Genomic DNA, 18,821 nt, shown 5'->3' with positions numbered 1-18,821 from the left:
CCAGAGTTTGGCATCTGCCCCACAAATATTACAGAAGGCAATCATGCTTCCATCTTTATGCCAGCAAAGTATCTTGAACATTTCATACTCCCCAAATATCACAGACCTTTTATACTCACTCAATTTATTATTTTTTTTCCTTTAGCAGTATTGGGAGGTAGATTCAGAAACATTCCCCATAGTGACAGAACCTGATCTTGTGGCTCCAATGGTCATTAAAACATTGACACATGCCCTGCTTTATTGTACCTTTTATAAGATTAAATATAATATCACAGTATTGTTTATGTTTAGGAATATTGCTGAACACCCTGAAGATCTCTTTGTGATGACCAGGACTCAAAGACCAATTTCCAAATTTTGCTAATCTGCCTGTAAGACTAAATTTCAACTTATGGCCAACTACAACATGGCTGCCCTTCAGCCATATAATAATGGTTTCTGCTCATAGTAGGTTTTACTGCAAATTTATTATATATTATGGATGACATTTGGTTACTCCTTGTACTGTGGATTGTGTATATCAGACTTACTGACAAGAACCTAGCAGTGGCTTCCAAACACTCAGTGTAAAGCCAACATGGCTTTACAAGGCTCTTATCTTGAACTACATGCAGATTCTCAGACACAAGACACTGCAAAGCTATATGAATCTTTATCGCACAGTAGGATGGACTCATTTAAAACAGTGTGGTTCTTATACCCACTGTAATTTAATTCTGCTTTCCCCCATCCTTCCCATGGTTAGGACTTTTGCCTTAAGACTTTTTGGCCTTGAAGCGGGTGATCCCTGGTTGTTGAAGTAATTGATGTCTCTGCCCTGAAAAACTCTAGTTTTCAAAGATCTATATGTATGAGATACTACCAGGGAACCCAGGACATATTAGGTTTAAGCAATATGATTGCTCTGACCAAGATTTTGAGACATCCATTTTCAGGTGTAGAAGATATTTTGCTGGATGGTAAAGGATTGTTAAATATAAGCATGGAAGACACCATCAATGAATCCTTTAAACACCTAACTTTATATTCATATTGTTATATTTTGCAAATAATATCCTATAACTACTAGGTTGATATTTTCTTGCTTTTCAATAGCAATTTTAATGAATTTATCCTTTGTGACATTTGCATTTGTCTTTAAATGCCACCAGATAACAGGGTTTTAATCATTCCAAATAGCTTTTTAATTATAGACCTAATTACTTTTTCAGAAGGTTAAGCTGCACAAACAAGAATAAAACTGTTTGCTTGTGCTGTGTGTTGAGAATTATGTAGTGTTTTCACATTACATATTCAGTAAACTTTCTCGGTCAGTTTGATCTGACATTTTAAAAATCCCCCCGTACATCTGAAGAGAAGAATTAGATTTCAGGACAGTTTAACATTCAACTATATGCACTGCCCATTAATCTTTTAATTAATTATGAAATCAAAGTCAGACATTTATTTCAATTGAAGTCAGTGCGCATGTGCACATGCACACTCACTATGCACATACATACATGGAGAGGTATTTAAAGAAAAGGGTATTTGCACTGTATTGAGAGGGTTCTTTTCCTTTATTCTATATTTCCTTATGTTTCCCTTGGGCAACATACTATATTCATGAAATTATTTGTGAAATCATTATTATAAGGGTATTATTGGGATGAAGATTCTTTGAATGTTCCTTTAGCAAGGGAAATACAAAATTAATTCATGCTCCATTCATGTTCTCTTGTTTAATAATATACTCTGAGGGTTGTTTGTGGAGTATGAAATAAGGGCAGAACAGACCCATGCAGCCTGCCTCATTCCTTTCTGTTGAGAAACACTGCAGGTGAAAGAAATGTTGTTTATTCGGTCAATGACCAGCCAATTTTTTTTTTTTTTTAAATACAACACTAAAGTAAAATTAAGTAGATGTGATAAAACCCTAACATAACAAAGATAAAACAACAGATGAAAATGTAACATACACTACTATAATGGTGTGCTGATTGCCTGTACAAGTGTAAATCTAAAATATTACAATCTATGCAGTAAAAGATATATATCACCTAAAACAAGATAGCTAGCATGTATTAAACCTGAAATGAGAAATAAAACAGAAGTGGTTATTACTGCAACCAGTTATGCCTTATTTTCATCACAGCAACACAGAATTTGGCTACTACAGAAGTGATAAAGGGTTTTGAATCTTCTAGAAGATGGTTCACATAGAAATTGTCTGGCCTTTCTGGAAATTTACATATTACGAGCAGACCTGATATCCCTGTAGAATTTACAATGTAATAATACATGTAAAATGATTTCAATCTCCTTGTCACCACTGGGCAGGTATGCTTCGTTAATGGGATCTTGGAGTATCTGCCTTGCAGCAATGCGGATGGTAAGATGTTATGTCTGGCTTTGAAAAAGGCTATCTTCAGCTTGGGGACACTCCAGGTGAATTTATATTTTATGGTAGTGTTATTATACTGGAACGTCTACCTAGCTAGTATGACTTATTTGCATTCAGTTCTACAAACAGTATTTCTAAAATGAACATTATTTTGTTTACAATAATCTAATATGCTTACAGTATATCTGAGTGCTGTGCAGATCCAAATATCTCTATCAACACTATAAAATTAGATGACAATTTTCAACTGTATATGCTGTATTATGTGCACTTAGATGGGATAGCTCTATAAAAAAGAAGTTTTCAGTGGGAGCCTGATAGAACCCATGGACGTGTTGGGAGGCTGCAAATTCTGTTTAAGGGCTGAGTACAAATCTTGATCTGTAAACCAGAATCTTTGCCTCTCCAAATGAGCAGAGAACAGTAAAGAGTTATAACTTTTATGATAATGATACTAGTGGATGACATCTGTATGAACAGCAGCCCTTATTCTATAATCAAAAATAAAATAATTACATAATTAAATTTGTAAAATCATACAGTTGGAAGTGCCTAAATAGGCCACTTAATGTAACTCCTTGCTCAGTGCACAAATTCAGATTAAAAAATCCCCAACAGATGGCTGTCCACCTTCTGCTTGAACACTTACACCGTCTCTCTGGGTAAATGGTTCTACTGTCAAACTGTTGTTAACATGAAGCATTTCTTTCCCTCAAACACTCCAACACATTGGTCTTCCTGTAACCTAAAACCATCATTCTATGTTCTGCACTCCAGAAAGATGGAAAACAGGTCTTGACCATCTTCTTGGGGACATCTTTTCGGGTACTTGAAGAGTGTTAGCGCATCTCCCCTTAGTCTTCTATATTCAAGGTGAAATGAGCCCAGTTCTTTCACTCTCTTTTCCTATGGGTTAGTTTCTAGTCACCTGATCCTCCTGATTGCACTTCTCTGAACCTGTCCTAATTTGTCTGAATATTTCTTAAAATGTGATCCTTTGAACTGGATGCAATATTCAATATAGAGTGTGCTAAAAAGAGAGTAAATTTGAATTATTATTTCCTGTAATTTGAAAACTCTACTTCTGTTGCTTGGACCAGAATGAGCTAGGTTGGTTTTGTTTTCTTTTTCTTTTTCTTTTGCCTTTTTTCAGTCTTGTCACACTGCTAATTTATATTCAGTTAGTTATTGATTATTAGTCTGAGATCTCTTTCTGAAGCAACATTAATTAATTGGTGATGCCCCATTTTATATTTGTGCATCTGATTTCAGTTTCCTAAAGGAAGAACTTTGTATTTCCCCTCCTGTAGTTTCCAGGATTTCTCAAACACAGATTTGTCCAGCTAGCTCTTTCAGGATTCGGACATAAATTTCTTCTGGTTATAGAAATTTAAACTCATTTAAGGTAAATAGTATTTCCTGACGATGTTTTTTATCATGTTCAGACTTTAAGCCTACCACTTCACAGTTGCCTGTGGAATAAATATTGTCTTCTCAGATAGAACTGACCATGCTTGTTGTTCTTAGCATCCTTTTTGTTGTTTTCTACTCAACAAACATGTAAAAAGATGAGGATTGATTACGACTCTGAAACAAACTGTGACAGAAGGTACACTTCTAGGGTGATCCTAAATAATCTTGATTATATTTCTCTTTTTTTCTCCAGGCTAAGGCTTCATGTTGTTGTTGTTCAGTTGTTAAGTCCTGTCCGACTCTTCGTGACCCCATGAACCATATCGCGCCAGGCCTTCCTGTCCTTCACTGCCTCCCTGAGTTTGCTCAGTTTCATGCTCATTGCTTCAGTGATGCTAACTAACCATCTCATCCTCTGCCGTCCTCTTCTCCTTTTGCCTTCAATCTTTTCCAGCATCAGGGTCATATAAGGCTTCATACTGATGAGCAAATTCCATGTATAAGTGGTTTATAGTTCTGTCAAAAAAAATTTTTCCTTTATGGAGGGATTTATTCCACCTTATTTATGTGAAATTCCTTGTGAAACTGCTGTCTTTTCAAGGGCAAATATGGTTTAAGAGGCAAAGGTTTTATGGCACATATGCTACATTAAAACAAATAATAGAGAAAAAGGGCAGAAAAATATTAACATGGCCTAGATGCTAGGCTGTAGGGATCTTATTAAGGCAACAGCTGTGCCACAGGTTTCAAATCCTGTTGCTTCTAACTTTTATAAAAATAATACATTACATTTTAAGGAAAGAGCACAATGTAGGAAGTGCAAGAGAATTATACAGAGTATCTGCAAGACAGTGAGAACTTGTTCTCCTAGAGCACGTATTCCTTCTTCCAACTAAACCTTATCTCAAACAAACATTGGAATATTAATTTTTCTTAATTTAAGAAATTTTCAAGTAGTTTCAGTAGTACTAGCAATTTTATTGGAACATGGATGAGGAAGAGAGAGAGAGATCCCATCCTTCTTTAGGATCAAATGGGGGACAGCCATAGCTTCCAGTGCCCTACTTTTATGCCATCAAGGAACAGAGAATTTGATGCCATACATGGCATCATTGGCAGTTCACATGAGTGTGATGGTTGCTGCAGGTTCTTCCCCTGCCCCCTTTGTTATCTTTGCCAGTTCTTCACCCCTAAAGAGAAAGCATGACTAAGTAGCTTTGGCATAGGTTGAGATATAACACTTAAAGGAAAATGGTTAAACTCATTCAGAAAGCAGTCAAAGCAATCATGAATGTAACAGAATCTGCATGGGTTAAAATCTCAACAAGGACAGACTCAGACATTTGATCCACGGAACATACTGAGTGTAGAGATTGTTCTAGCATTAGTTAGGGTACAGGAATGAAAGTAGACCTAGCTAATCTAATATCTATGCATTTGGATTTATTCAACAGTATTTGCCAAGTGGACATCAAACTAAGACTTTATATTAAGTATGGCAATCATTATTAAAGAATAATCTTAAAATTTCCTTCCTTCCTTCCTTCCTTCCTTCCTTCCTTCCTTCCTTCCTTCCTTCCTTCCTTCCTTCCTTCCTTCCTTCTCTTTATTTTGTGTTTAGAATACTTTAGGAATTAAAATGTAAGCTTTTCCTTCATTTTTAAAATGATTGACAAACCAAATTTATCCAAGTTAACTCACATGAGAGTCTACTATATCAGTGGGTCTTACTCCTAGACAGGCCCAGTAATAATGTGTGGAAAAATTGGGCAGATATTAGGTCCAACCCAAAAAGTCTCCAGTTGTCTCAGCCTTACATTTTGATCTCCTCAGGAGCCATAGATGTAACTGGCATTTCTATTTGAAAATGAAATGTTCATTTCTGATACAAACGCACACATTCTCTCTCTGTCTCTTTCTCTTTCTCTCTCTCTGAATTCAGTGCCACCATATTGGTGGCAGAATACAGTAGCTGTCAAGGGAATTATTCAGTCAGCTAGCAGTGGCTAGAGTGGCACCTTGATCTGAACTTTAAGAAACTTTGTATTGGATTATTATCCTTATTATTTTAATTATACATATTTATATACTGCCTATTATTGTAAGAACCTTAGGGCAGGATACAATGTATAAAATACACAGGATAAAATAATGAAATGAAATAAAATGAAGAAGAATCTAAAAGATTAAAAAAGCAGTAACCATAATACAATAGGAGAAAGAAACAGATCTTCTTGGGGGAAAATAGAACACGGCCAGGTTCTTAAGTTTGAAGTGTTTAGGCAAAAGGCTAGGTCTTTACTTGCAATTGAAAAGCAAAAATATTGGTGCAAGTCTGGTATCCAGGGGCAGACATGCCAAAACAGATGGGCATGAGAAAGCCCTCTCCTACATCCTCAAATAATGCATCTTTCTCAGCTCTGAAGCTCAGAGGAAGACTTCTACCTTATAGATTTTGACATTTCACAGGCACATACAGGGTGGAACACTCTCTTAAGAACTGTGGTCCTAGTAAAACTTTGAAATCCAACTAATAACACATACTCTTTATCAAGGTAGATATACAGTATGTCTGCTCAGTTGTTCTTGGACTACATCTCCTATCCTGTCTTGCTATTGGCAACACTAGTTAAGGCTGACCACATCTAGAGAACCACATAATGCTCATACGTAAGAAGCTATTTTGATTATACCATTCCTGCTTTAAATCTTATAATAAAAATAGATAGAAAATTTGGATAGGCATAGATTATTTATCAGAGTTTTAAAATATTAAAACTTTTTACATCCAATGGGTATTTGGTTTGCTTGCTGTGATGTGGTTCTATTTTCCAAGATCTGTGTCATAAAATGGACCAACATTTTAAATAATAATGTATGTATCAATCTTCAGTTAGGTACCCTTTAGATATGTTATATTTCAGCCCCTAGAATTCCTAGCAGAGTATCAAGTTGGGGAGGATCCACATCCATTCTTTGACAATACAACTACTACTAATTATTCATTTAAAACATTTCCCAAGACTTGCATTCTATTCCATTTTGAGATTTGGAAGCAGTGGGTATCTTCCTAGATATAAGATTATGAGCACTGTATATATTTGCTGGTTATCTGTATAGCCATGGATGCACATAGAAACACAGAAATAATGCATATCAGTTTCATTAAGATTATACTACATGTTAAGACTAGTGGTAAGCTCTTGTGTTCTGTGTAGGATAGTATGTCCCTGCTATAGATAGTCAGAAGACATATACTTTGGGACTATTTTTCCAGCCTAAGTTCCCAGACTAGGGAACATGTATCACACTCAAGAGGTAAACATGAGATTAGTACTCTCTTAAATAATAAAGTAATTCTTGAACCTTGCGAGATAGATAGTTAGATAGATAGATAGATAGGTAGGTAGGTAGGTAGGTAGGTAGATAGATATAGAACATTCTGTAGAAATAGCAGGAAAATGAGTAGAATGGGAAAAATAACAATCTCTAAAATATTCAGAATGAGCATATATCAGCTAGAGTGATTGACTGGTCAAGTGCAACAAAGAAAAAGTAAGTAGGGAAAGTAAAGTATGAGAGAAAAATGGGGAAGTATGAAAAATGATAAAGAAAAAAACTGACATGGAACAAAAATGGAGAGCTGAAAATATCGGAACATTCTGGTCTGGACAATAAAAATCTGGATAACTGCTAGACAACAGCAAAGAGATACAGCAAACTCTCTCTTCTGCCATATGATGGTTTTCTAAATTTTTCAGCCTATATACAGTAGCCCTAAAATACCAGTCAGCAGCCTAGGAATTCAATGTCTAATGAGAGACTTTAAAATGAAATGAGAAATTTTTAAAAATGGATTCTTTGTAGACAGGATTAATTGGGGGAGGGGTGTCAGAGGTATCCAAATGCACAGCCTGTGATGTTTTATGGACTTCTACCAGGAATAATCAAAAATAGAATGGGTGACTGGTAGAGGAGAGGCAGTGAAGACTAACATTGGAATTTCCACTGTACGGGGCATTGTCAGAAGGTCAGAAGACACAGTGACCTCACACAGATCATGACATCATTGGGCCAAACCCTTAAATCATGTAAATTGAGTCAGTCATGTCATGACACAACTGACATACAGTATATAATTTGCATCACTTGCATAAGGTTGTCATGACCCATATGATGTCCTACAGACACCGTGTTCCAGAGACTTTCCCTCTCTAACCTTAAGATAAATGTAGCCATGCTTGTTGCAGCTGATATGCCCATTAGTTGGCTAATGCAAGAGGAATGAAGGACAAATCTTCCAAAGGAAAAGGAACAATGTCTAATATAATTAGTTTCTGATCAGCTGCTACTTTGGCAGCCAGAATTCCCCCCCTCTAAAAAAATCATTACAAATTAATCCCTGATACTGAAAGCTTGAAGCATCTTGTAGCCAGAAATATCATATAACCTACTGTTGTACATATAGAACCCTCCTCTGGCATAGAAACTCACATGTCCTGCAAGTCCTGAAGTGGAGATTATGCTTTTTCAAAGCTGATTTATTATTCAACTAAAGAAACTGGAGTGTTTACTTTTCTTTTGTATGAGAACAAGGACTAGGAGGTCAAAAGAGCTGTTTGGTGCTGAAAATTAATTCTGCATTTCTTAAACTTTTTCATTCAGTCTGAAAGAAAGTAAATTGCTTTTGATTTTTTTTTCTCCCCAAAGGAGGAGAAAATTTTGCTGAAATTCTCATGGGTCAGATGGGTTAATTATAAGGAGGCTGAGGAAGTGCACCTGCCTCTCCTGTCTTTCATTGTGCAAATTGGGTCTCCAGGAAAGCTTCCTGCTCTTCCATCTTCAGTTCTAAGAAAAAAGATCATAAAGGGATTCCTGCTCAGGGGCTGTTTTAGATCTGAAAGTATGGAGAGCCAAGGAGTTGCACAGTGGGACAGAATAGACAATGACAACAACACGACTGAAAGAATTTTCTAGAATTTCTAAAAAAATCCCAGAAATGTGGTAACCCCCCCAAATGTTTTCTTTTACAGGGAACTGGAAGACAGCTGTTGTTACAATATTAATAAAGATTAAAAGAGAGAACGAGAGAGAGCCTTGCTGAATTAAATCAAAGTTCCATCTAATCTGCCATTCTATTTCCAAAAATGGCCATCAAGGGGCTCTTTCATGATTATATTTTTGACATGACCCTAATATAAACACAGAAAAACAGAAAATCAGAAAGCTATTTTTTTTTGAAAGGACAGCATAGTTCCAAGATCCAAATTTCACAATAAGGATCCTCTGTTCAGCTATCAAAGCTCTGGTAAATTCATGAGTCAGTTACTGCACTCTGTTCTACCAACAAACATGATGCAAGATTTCAATTTATGCAAATGTTGCAGCTAATAACAATAGCAATAAGAATATAATTTATTAAATGTATATGCCACTCAATTCCCAGTGACTCTCTTCTGGACTGGCTGCCAGTGTAAGGTACCAACATAAGCTGCTTATGATTGGGTCCATAGTAGACCTGTCAGATTATCTCTTCCATGTGAACTCCTTGAGAATTTATAGGGAGACAAATCTCTGAGTATCTTTCTTTTTAAATAAAAACAGCTGCAACAATGCAGTATCTCTACTATCTCCCCTGTTGTAGAATAGCTTATCCAGACAAGAGGTTCACTATCTGAACTCATTCTTAATTAAATGGGATGTTACAATGTAATATCCATCCAGCTATTTTAACTGGAGCTTTTGATAGCATAAGAGGTAGGGAGGGGAATAGCTGTACACCTCTTATTGTTTGGATTTATTACAAAGATAATCCAGGAGTGCCTGGGACATAGAAAGCTAACCTTCTGCAAGATCCAGCAGCAGTTTATTCCAGTTTATAAATTGGTTTATAAAACTATTGTTTATTCCAGCAAGGAATAAACAGATATGAATCCAAGAAAACTTGTCATAATCTAAGAAGTTCTTCAAACCTTTTTCTGAATATTTCATCACTCTCAGAACATGTGACTGTAGAAAAGAGAAAATGTTTATTTAATAGAAAAGGTTCTGGTTTTTAACTTCAACTAATTTTATTGGTTTGCTCATTGGTATGACTAAATACATGCTGATTTGCTTCTTAATTTCCCCCTACATGGTCAGCTTTTATCTCCTACGTTGGAGTTGCAGAGATTAAATTATTATATTTAATTATTTAGTTTTGACAAAAGAATACACACACACATATACAAAAGGAAAAAGTAAGGACAACTAATTTATGACTCCACACTAGAAAAGATGAAAACCAGCTAAATCAGAGCCAGTTAAATGACAGCTCAATCTTAAATCACACAGACCAGAAAAGTAATAAAATGACCTCAATTTATAATCAGGAAGCAGGAAGCTTTCAGTTAGCATTATTAGACAGGACCTTTGCTGACTAGGGCTTACTTGAGAGCAGATCAGTCTTGTCTACTTTGCTAGTTATACTAGGGTCTGTGTGGAACTTCCATTTTTTTCATTATTTCAACCGGTTTGCAAGAAAGCAATCTCTCAACAACACTAAATGTGAAGTAGTAATTAGAATTCTAAAATACTACAAGAATGAAATTAAAGAAAGCAAACTGTTTAGGTAAAAGTCTCATTTGTTCAGCATTCAAGGTATGACTTTTTTAGCAACTGAGAAACAACATGCCCAGTAAATAGGCTTTGATCACGGGAAAGTGGCACAGCATAAAAATACCTATTTAGTCATAGGCTCATTACATGGCCTTAGGGAAATTATCTTGTGCCCAATTTGCCACATGCAAAATGGCATCAAGAACCATCAAGAGTCAAAAATGGGCAATAAAGCATTTGCATGTAACAAGTGAACTATAAATGCTTAAATGTACTGTAATAATAAGTGACAAAATATACACTTCACAATGGAGAATGTCTAGAAATGACAAATTGCCAACCTAGTAATATTGCTGGTGTTTCAAATCTCTCCTCAGGTGATCTTTGCTCATATTCTCTGCATTTAACTTGGTGAAAAGATAAAAAGCTGGAAGGAAAGAAATACTAAGTTGATTTTCAAGCTCATTTGAATTCACATGGTTCCCTTAGTTTAGCCTTTTTGGTTTTGCCTGTTATATGTTTATTTTGGAGAATGTAAAAATTCATACCTGTAAGTAAGCAGATATATGATAATCATATCTATCACTATATCAATTTCTGTCTATCATCCTCAGGTAAGACTAGTTTTAGGAGCTTTATGTACCTACAGAGAACTACAGAGATGACCTTGGAGAAGGAATACAACAGATGGTAAAATATGACTTAAGCCCAGGAAAAGAAGATAACTTTAGAAAGAAACTTGACTCTGCCTTAACTGTCTTTGGTACAACAGTGAGAAGGGAAAACTCAGCCAGGCTTTCAAGATTCTGTTACTATAACTTATTTCAAGTTCCAGTATTTCTTGTGGAGTCTGTTTCTTCACCTGACTTCTCTCAAAAGCCCCCAACATTCTTAATATCTAGTTTAAATGACTATATTACCTTCCACAAACACATAGCTGTAAGAACAAAGAACCCTACAACATTAAATATCCGGATTGAGGGTTCTTAACTTCATGTAAGGCCCTACATAAATATACTTCTATAAACGTAGATGCATTTTTCCTTTCTTTAACTGGCCACACGGTCATTGGGAGGCATTGCCACATTGATATTCTGAGTGTGTCGCTAAGATGAGTTAGCCTTGAACTCCACTTAGACACTGAATTAATGCATGAATTAATGCAACTTTTGGAACATTCTGTTTAAGCATTCACCAGGGTACTTGAATGGGTAATTTCAAACAAAGAGAATCAGAATCTCTGTATGAACACATTATAAAGGTATTCTGTAATACCCTATATGTTAACGAGCACTTTTTTCTAACATTTTAAGACTGGATCTCCCAGAATGTCACACCAAATACCTGGTGTGGCCATGATGACAAAAATTCAAAGATGCATTCAAATTTGTGTTTTGAATCACGTGAGGTATTATATAGGACCTTGTTTTGAGATGGTGCTGGTAATATAGGCTATTACCTCATAACTACCAAATGGAAGGAGTCCTATTAAAAATATAGTTAATATTTGAAGTACTCAAATTGTCCAATAATTCAAGTCATCAGTTGAAATGTGACACCAAAAATTATTTTAGTATTGCAAGCTTTGTACACACAGAGCATGGCAAGTTAAAACTCTGTGAATATGGTTTTTGAGGGAAAAGATAAATTGTGTAAAAATAATTAAAATTGTTTAAATAGAAATGAGCAATAATCATAGAAGTTTAAAGCACAGTATAAAAAATATTTAAGTAGCAGTTAACAGTTGAGAAAGAAAAGAAAAAAGAAAAGAAAAGAAAAGAGGGGGAAAAACAAAAGAGAGGGAGGCCACTTGAATGCTTTTTCCTATACACACAATTTTTTTTGTCTGATTTTATTTTTGTTTTTTATTTTTAGATCACTATATCAGATCTTGTCTTTTGAATTTTCATTTCAGCTTTCACTTTAGTCTAAAGCTTATTCAACAGCAAAAATAATATGAAAAAGAAGGAAAAGGAGAATAGACAAGTTAGGAGTTTAATATTATGCATATATTTAAATGCATGTACTGTATTCTTTTCTCTCTCTTATTTTTTTCTGTTTTTCACTCAATTCATAAAAATAAAAGTATATGTGAAAAAAGATTTCATGCATATTTTCAGTTACCAAGATATTGACTACAGTGGCAAGAAAGAGGATGAGAGAGATTGCATTAATGTAGGATGCAGCAAGAAGAAAGTGAACATTCTACTGCTAAATCTTCCAAAATTTTACAAAAGACCTTCTATCACATGCTGTTCCTGAACATTTTAAAGTTAGAAATTCCCAATGAACCATCAAATAGTAAAGGGGACAGGACAACAGTTAGTGAAATTTCTGAATGTTTTGTAAAGAGGCATCAGCCACCTAACTCTGGTTATGATAGATGCGTACATACATTTCCTAAATGTTTAGCAGTTTAGATTCTTTATCTTTAGATTACCTCCTAATATGCTGCTGTTGCAACCAAAGATTTGTACCATTTCGTCTAGAAAATTATCTAAATTGTTACTAGATTGCTTACGGAATTGAAAAAGTAAAAGGATAATAGCTCCAAGGATACCATGCTTTTCATTTTGGAACTTAGAATTTTATTTCATCTTTTGACTGCTTGTTGTCTTGGAGGAAACAGGAGAACAAAAAGAAACACTGCTAGAAGGTGCAGCTAAAGAAGTCTTGGAAGCCTATATAGAAAACATCATGAAAGCTTAGATCCTGAATATGGCTTTTCTTCAAGTAGATTTTTATTTTCTTTTGTGATTCATTTCACAAACACACACATGTGCACACACAATATTATCCTCATATTTGCCTTCTGAGACAAAATAAAATGAGAGAGAGCATAACTGATACATTGGCACCAGATGAACTTCATGGCATAGTAGGGGATTCAACCACAATTTCCCTACTTGTAGTTACTGCCCAGATTATCCTCTCTTTGTGTGTGTGTGTGTGTGTGTGTGTGTATGTGTGTGTGCATGTATTGGGGGGCAGTGTAGTGATGTGCTTTCTTTGATGTGTAAATACTATGCATAGCATCTTGGGATGGGACTGGACCCTAAGGAACAATGCAACATTATTTGATATATGATGTAAGTAACACATACATGAACAGGAAAAGCAGTATGGAGGCCTTTCATTTAAGCCTACCCATGAGGTATATATCTTCCCATCTACAGTTAATGGATGTTCACAAATGGCATATAATTGCTTTATAATTGCATATCAGAAAGTACCCCACAATATATTTTGGGAAATGTTTCATTTTTCCTGCACATTCAGACAACAATGGACTCTGTAAATCACTTCCTTTATTATGGAATAACAAGCTATACCACAGAGAAATCACTTGGTGTATCTACTGCCAGTGTGAAATTATTCATTTTACTTTTCTTTCAGTACTGAATAATGCCTGAAGTTTTCAATAACAACTAATAAATCTTGTATTTATATCAGCATGAAAGGTCACATTGGTAAATTTGTTTTCTATAACTGCTCTTGAATAAATAAAGTAATACACAGTGACACTGTATGGAGTTTTATAATACAATTTGTACATGTTCTCAATTCTCTTGCTCATCCTTGTTTTACCAATGAAATTACTGGAATAAGCTGGCCATCCTCCAGCTATTAATAAAATCCCTCTAGACATTCCATTTTACAAACCTTGAAAACAGCATCAGTAGCAGCTCTAAAATATTAATCCAGTGCTCAGCAACAAAAAGTTATAGGGTTGTTCAGAAAATCAAAATGCTAAAAGACTCTCTCACACACACAACTAAAACAATAAAGTGCCACATACAAAATGGAACACATTATGTAGGCCTTCAAAACGTACGTCCGTTTGCCTGCAAAGTCTTGATTATTAGCTTTATAGACCAAGTTGCCAGTACAGTACCACTTCAATTATCCAGAAGGCCCAGGAAATGGCAATGAGATTAGAAAAATGGCAGTTGAGAGAGCAGATCCACTGAAGGGGTAGGAGACTAATAGTGCAATACAGTCTAACAAGCAATGTGGGGAACATGGTGGCTTGTGGAGCTTTGAAATGAACTTTGTTTATTTCTCCCAGTGGTAGGCAAATGTAATTAAAAAAACCTTCATAGGGTGGATGATTCATGCCTGTTGTCTCCTAAGTCTATGTCCCCAAATTTTAAGAATTTCTCTTCCTCCAAAATAGGAAAATTGCTTCATCATGCATATGACTCAAGTTTATAAATACATAAACTTGTACATTTTAATGTGGTTGTCTGTCCCTTTTAAGTAGGAACGGGGCAGACATCCATTGCTTTTGATTTGACCTCCTTTTCCTGGACCAATGTGCAGACTGAATGGGGTTGAACCCCATAATAAGGGATTCAAATGGTGATATTATTCTCTCCCCCCCCCCCAGAATAAAGTGCATTTTGCTGAACTAAAAGGCTCCATAAGCCCAGAAATCATAGCTAAGATATTTTCACACATTCCGTGTTTGATTTATACCAGTATTTCTCAGATGTTTAAACTCTGATGCCCTTTTCTCCTTCTGCTATGCCACGGTTTTCTACTGAATATTTTAATTATTTCTATTCAGTTTTATGGAAATTAATTAGCAAATGTTACTAAAAGAAAAAGAAAAGAAAATGCTGTTGAAATTCTCAAGGACAGGATAAAGTTTTCTTATACTTGCTTCAGTTGTAAAGAAAACCAGAGGTGAATAAAAATCTGCTCTGTTTCACTGTGCAATCATCTCTCCTGAAGTCTTCAATTCATTGACCTCAGGTAAATTTCAAGGTTTTCTTTTTCTTTTAAATATGTTTCTTGGGAACTCTTCCTTGTGAATCAAAAATTTACCAATCTAGATAGTAGTAGTTCTTCCAGGACTCTTTTAAAAAGTATCCATATTAATGGAACATATTAATTTTAATATTCCCCTCTCTCTCTTTTTCTAGCTACTTCATTTCCTTCTTATTTGGTTGTCAATTATTTTCCATTTAGTCATTCCAATTTTTCTCAGCCTCAGCAACTTTAAGATGTGTCGACCTCAACTCCCAAAATTCCCCAGTCACATCTCTTAAAGTTGCTGAAGTTGAGAAACATGGAGTCATTCAACATTCTGTCATTCTGTGAGATACTAAGAAGCTGTCATGCTCTGTTTTGTCATCTCAGGATATTTTTACTATATTTCTCTCTTAAGGTAACTTTAATTTGGCTTTTTTTTTTTTAAGTCTGCTGGTATCTCTATCTTCTCTAGGCTAGAGCAATCATATCTTGGCTGCAAGAATCCATAATATTACTAGATGGCACCCAAAAGAGACATTAAACTCTCTTTTCTGCTATCTAGTGGTTGGCAGGATTCTTGTAACTCAGATAAGGTCGCTCAGACCCTAACCCTAACCCTAGCAGAAGTGTGTGATTTCAGCTTCATCTTAGCTAGCTAGAAAAGAAATGCGTTTATCAGTATGTATAAAACTGGTATATCCATCAAGGTGCCAGAACTGGCTGATAAGGAGATTTAAGTCTGTCTGTAAGTTGAAGCAGAATATATTTCATTTATAACACACCTTGTTGCTATGTGGGCAAATCCTTCTTTCTTCTTGGGGAAAATGAAAGCTTGGCCTTGTTTTATTTTTTTCTTCTTTCTGCCTCAAAGAAAAGGGAAATAGGAAACTTATACTTTTGGTTTGGGAATATTAATCACTTTCATGGTTTCATCCATCCAAGCTACATTTGTTGATGAACAAAGCCTGGGGCAAGTTTTCTCTTTTCTAGAGATGCTTTAAGAGTTTAATCTTACTGATTAAAAATGGACAGTATAGGGATGGATTTGATATGGACCAGAAACAGATGGATCTATCACTCTCTGGGGTTTTTCCTGATAGCTGCTGATGTAGAATTATTTGTCTAAATTTTCCTGCCTGGGTCCATTTGATGACCAAGAACTATGACTAGATATTAAACTTTCCTCTGCTGAAGGAAATTATATTCAGATTCTAGTCAAGGCTGGCTCAAGATATTTTACAACCTGAGGAAGAACAGGTCTGAGGTTCATCTAATAAATGTAAGATACAAAACTAGCCATTACTTTGATATACCAAGCAGAAAATTTTGGATGCAATTCTCATCACCACCATCATCATCATCACCACCACCATGGCAAGTTAATCTATCATCAAAGAACTAGTATAGCATAGTATTTCAAATAATGGACTATGATTAGAGAGATCCATGTGCATTCTCAATTATAGAAGCTTATTGGGTGACTTCAGACAAGTACTTTTTCTCAGCCCAATCTACATCACTGGGTGGTTGTGGAGGAAAAAATTGGAGAAGGCGCTATATACTCCACTTGGAGTTCCTTGATGAAAGGCAGGATATAAATTTAACAAATGTAAATATATGAATAAATACATACATTGTTGTTTGAAATAGCTGCTTCAGTCTGTACATTTTTATGGCCAGCCCTGGGTCAATTATACATTTAAAAAAAAACATCTGCAGCCTTTTCTAGTCACAAAGTAAAAGTATGTTTCCAGTCATAAATCATTTGGGGAGAAAATTATATCTGAAAAGTCCATATTTTAAGCATTTAAGTAAATACCATTCTTCTATCAAAATGGCAGAAATATAATTGTTCATTTCCCACTGTTATAATTCCTGAATTAAACTTTTCACATGCTGGCACTAACAATACTACCAACAAAAAGGAATGGGGGGAAAAAGATATAGGAAGACAGGTAGGTTGAGGACAATGGTTAGAAATGTTATTTATTTTGCCCACTTACTTGATGCCTTGCATTCCTCAGAAAAAGCAGCAGTTAATTGCCCATTTCCTTCTGACATTAGATGGGTTTAATTGGCCTAGGACTGATTCTCTGGAGTGCTGAGGCAGGATCCTCTGGGATGATAATTTACCTCTTCTCCTGTCCTCTTCCTTCACCATAATGGAACTGCACAATAACATTTCTGAACCTGATATGTGTGCTTGATATCAGCTTCAGTCATGGACAAAGGCTTCTTCTCTGCAGATTTCATTTCCAAAAGCTGTCTTCCAAAAGCTAGAGGGAAGGGGTACAGAAGAGAAAAAGAGAGAGAAGGAAATCTTTTGATTTTGAGCTTCACAGAGTGTGATTATTGTAAAGCCTCGCTGAACTGTGTCATTTTCAATGAGCTGACTAAGAGGTTTTCTGAGCAAAGAGTCTGTGCTGACAGATGCTGGCTATTTTTGGTTTTCTAATGTTCTGTTTGAACACTCACACACATGTGACACTTCAGCAATGTGGCATAACATTGCATTTGGCACACTGAACCTGCACAAAACTGCTTTTTTTTTCTTTTTTTTTCTTTTTTTGCCTCTCTCTGTAGAGTCCCCCTTTGCAAAGGGATGAGAAATGGAGAGGTTTATCCTTCCACAACACTTTATCACAGCCAGTCTGAGAATACAGGCCTGCATAGTACTATAAAAGGCAAAGGTACATTTTGGATATCTTAAGAGGAAGGTTTTAGAAGGAAATTTGCATTTTGGGTATTGTCTACCAAGCCTATTCTATCCTAAGATCACTGAAGAACGGGGGAGAGGGGGACACTGTTATTCATTTTCAGTTTTAAGCAGTGGTGTGCTGGCAAATGTTTAAGAACCGGTTCTGCTGGCTCCATTGCTGTTGGAACAGCTGATCAGCATACTAGGCTAGAGGCTCAGCTCTGCTCTCAACTTTCAAGGTCTTGTAAAATTCCAGAAAATGTTACAATCAGCTATCATAAGCTGGGACGAGCTGGTTCCAGTACCCCACTGGATTTTAGGCACATGCTCATTTTAAATGTGATCTTCTTCTGAATCAACTTTACCCTGTAAGGATTTTAGACTTTGGTTTAGTCTGGGAAGTGAACTGTACATGGGGTGTGAGCTTCATGTGACAGTAGAAGGAAAAAGGTGATGAACATCCATGAATGGAAAGGGTAAGAAGGTATCCTAATGTATCCTGCATAATAAGGCTTCTGTTTAATCAGCTTAATGGATTTTAGTTGAAGTTATTAGCAAAAGAGGAAAAAAAGGACATTAGGTTAAACACAAGTAAATTAAAAAAATATAGATAGGCCAAGATCTTTACAGTAAAAGTATACTATATTTGAATAATATTTTAGTACAATGGGAATTTTTCTTGTTTCAGGTCTAAGTCCTTAGAACATGCCTAACTCTACTTGTTACTACAGTAATTTTCCCTTAATTTCACATGTCAAGAATTGGTACTTCTTGTCTGTCCCATAATCATCTAAATAAAGTATTGGTATTTGGGCTGTGGAATCATACACACTGTGCCTTCTGCCTCTGTAAAGTGTCACAACATGGCTGATTGAACTCTATAGGCTATCCCTATTTCATAAAAGTTTTTTTCTAAGAGTGTACCCAGAAGCTTGAATAGAGGTGGCCAACTGACCATACACAGAAGCC

At 35.7% G+C, this 18,821-nt stretch overlaps 1 long non-coding RNA gene across 9 annotated transcripts in view; it reads right to left on the bottom strand.

Annotated features, from left to right (window-relative positions):
* Positions 1-17,548, bottom strand: part of LOC148213735 (uncharacterized) — a 118,744-nt gene extending 101,196 nt beyond the window's left edge. For 7 of the 9 annotated variants that reach the window (XR_015793985.1, XR_015793982.1, XR_015793984.1 and 4 more), the window contains exon 1: positions 17,158-17,548. This is a non-coding gene — a long non-coding RNA (uncharacterized LOC148213735). Of the gene's footprint in view, positions 1-15,936; positions 16,019-17,157 lie in introns of all 9 variants that reach the window. The other 2 variants (XR_015793989.1, XR_015793988.1) reach the window with 2 other exon arrangements.
* Between the last annotated feature and the right edge of the window lie 1,273 nt (positions 17,549-18,821).

This window comes from Python bivittatus, unplaced genomic scaffold (assembly GCF_059951505.1).
Source record: "Python bivittatus isolate LINGU-HERP-01145 unplaced genomic scaffold, Pbiv_v1 ctg000840_np1212, whole genome shotgun sequence".
In the NCBI taxonomy this organism is placed as follows: domain Eukaryota; kingdom Metazoa; phylum Chordata; class Lepidosauria; order Squamata; family Pythonidae; genus Python; species Python bivittatus.
The sequence above is the reverse complement of the archived record's forward strand: the minus strand, read 5'-3'. Positions and strand labels throughout refer to the sequence as shown.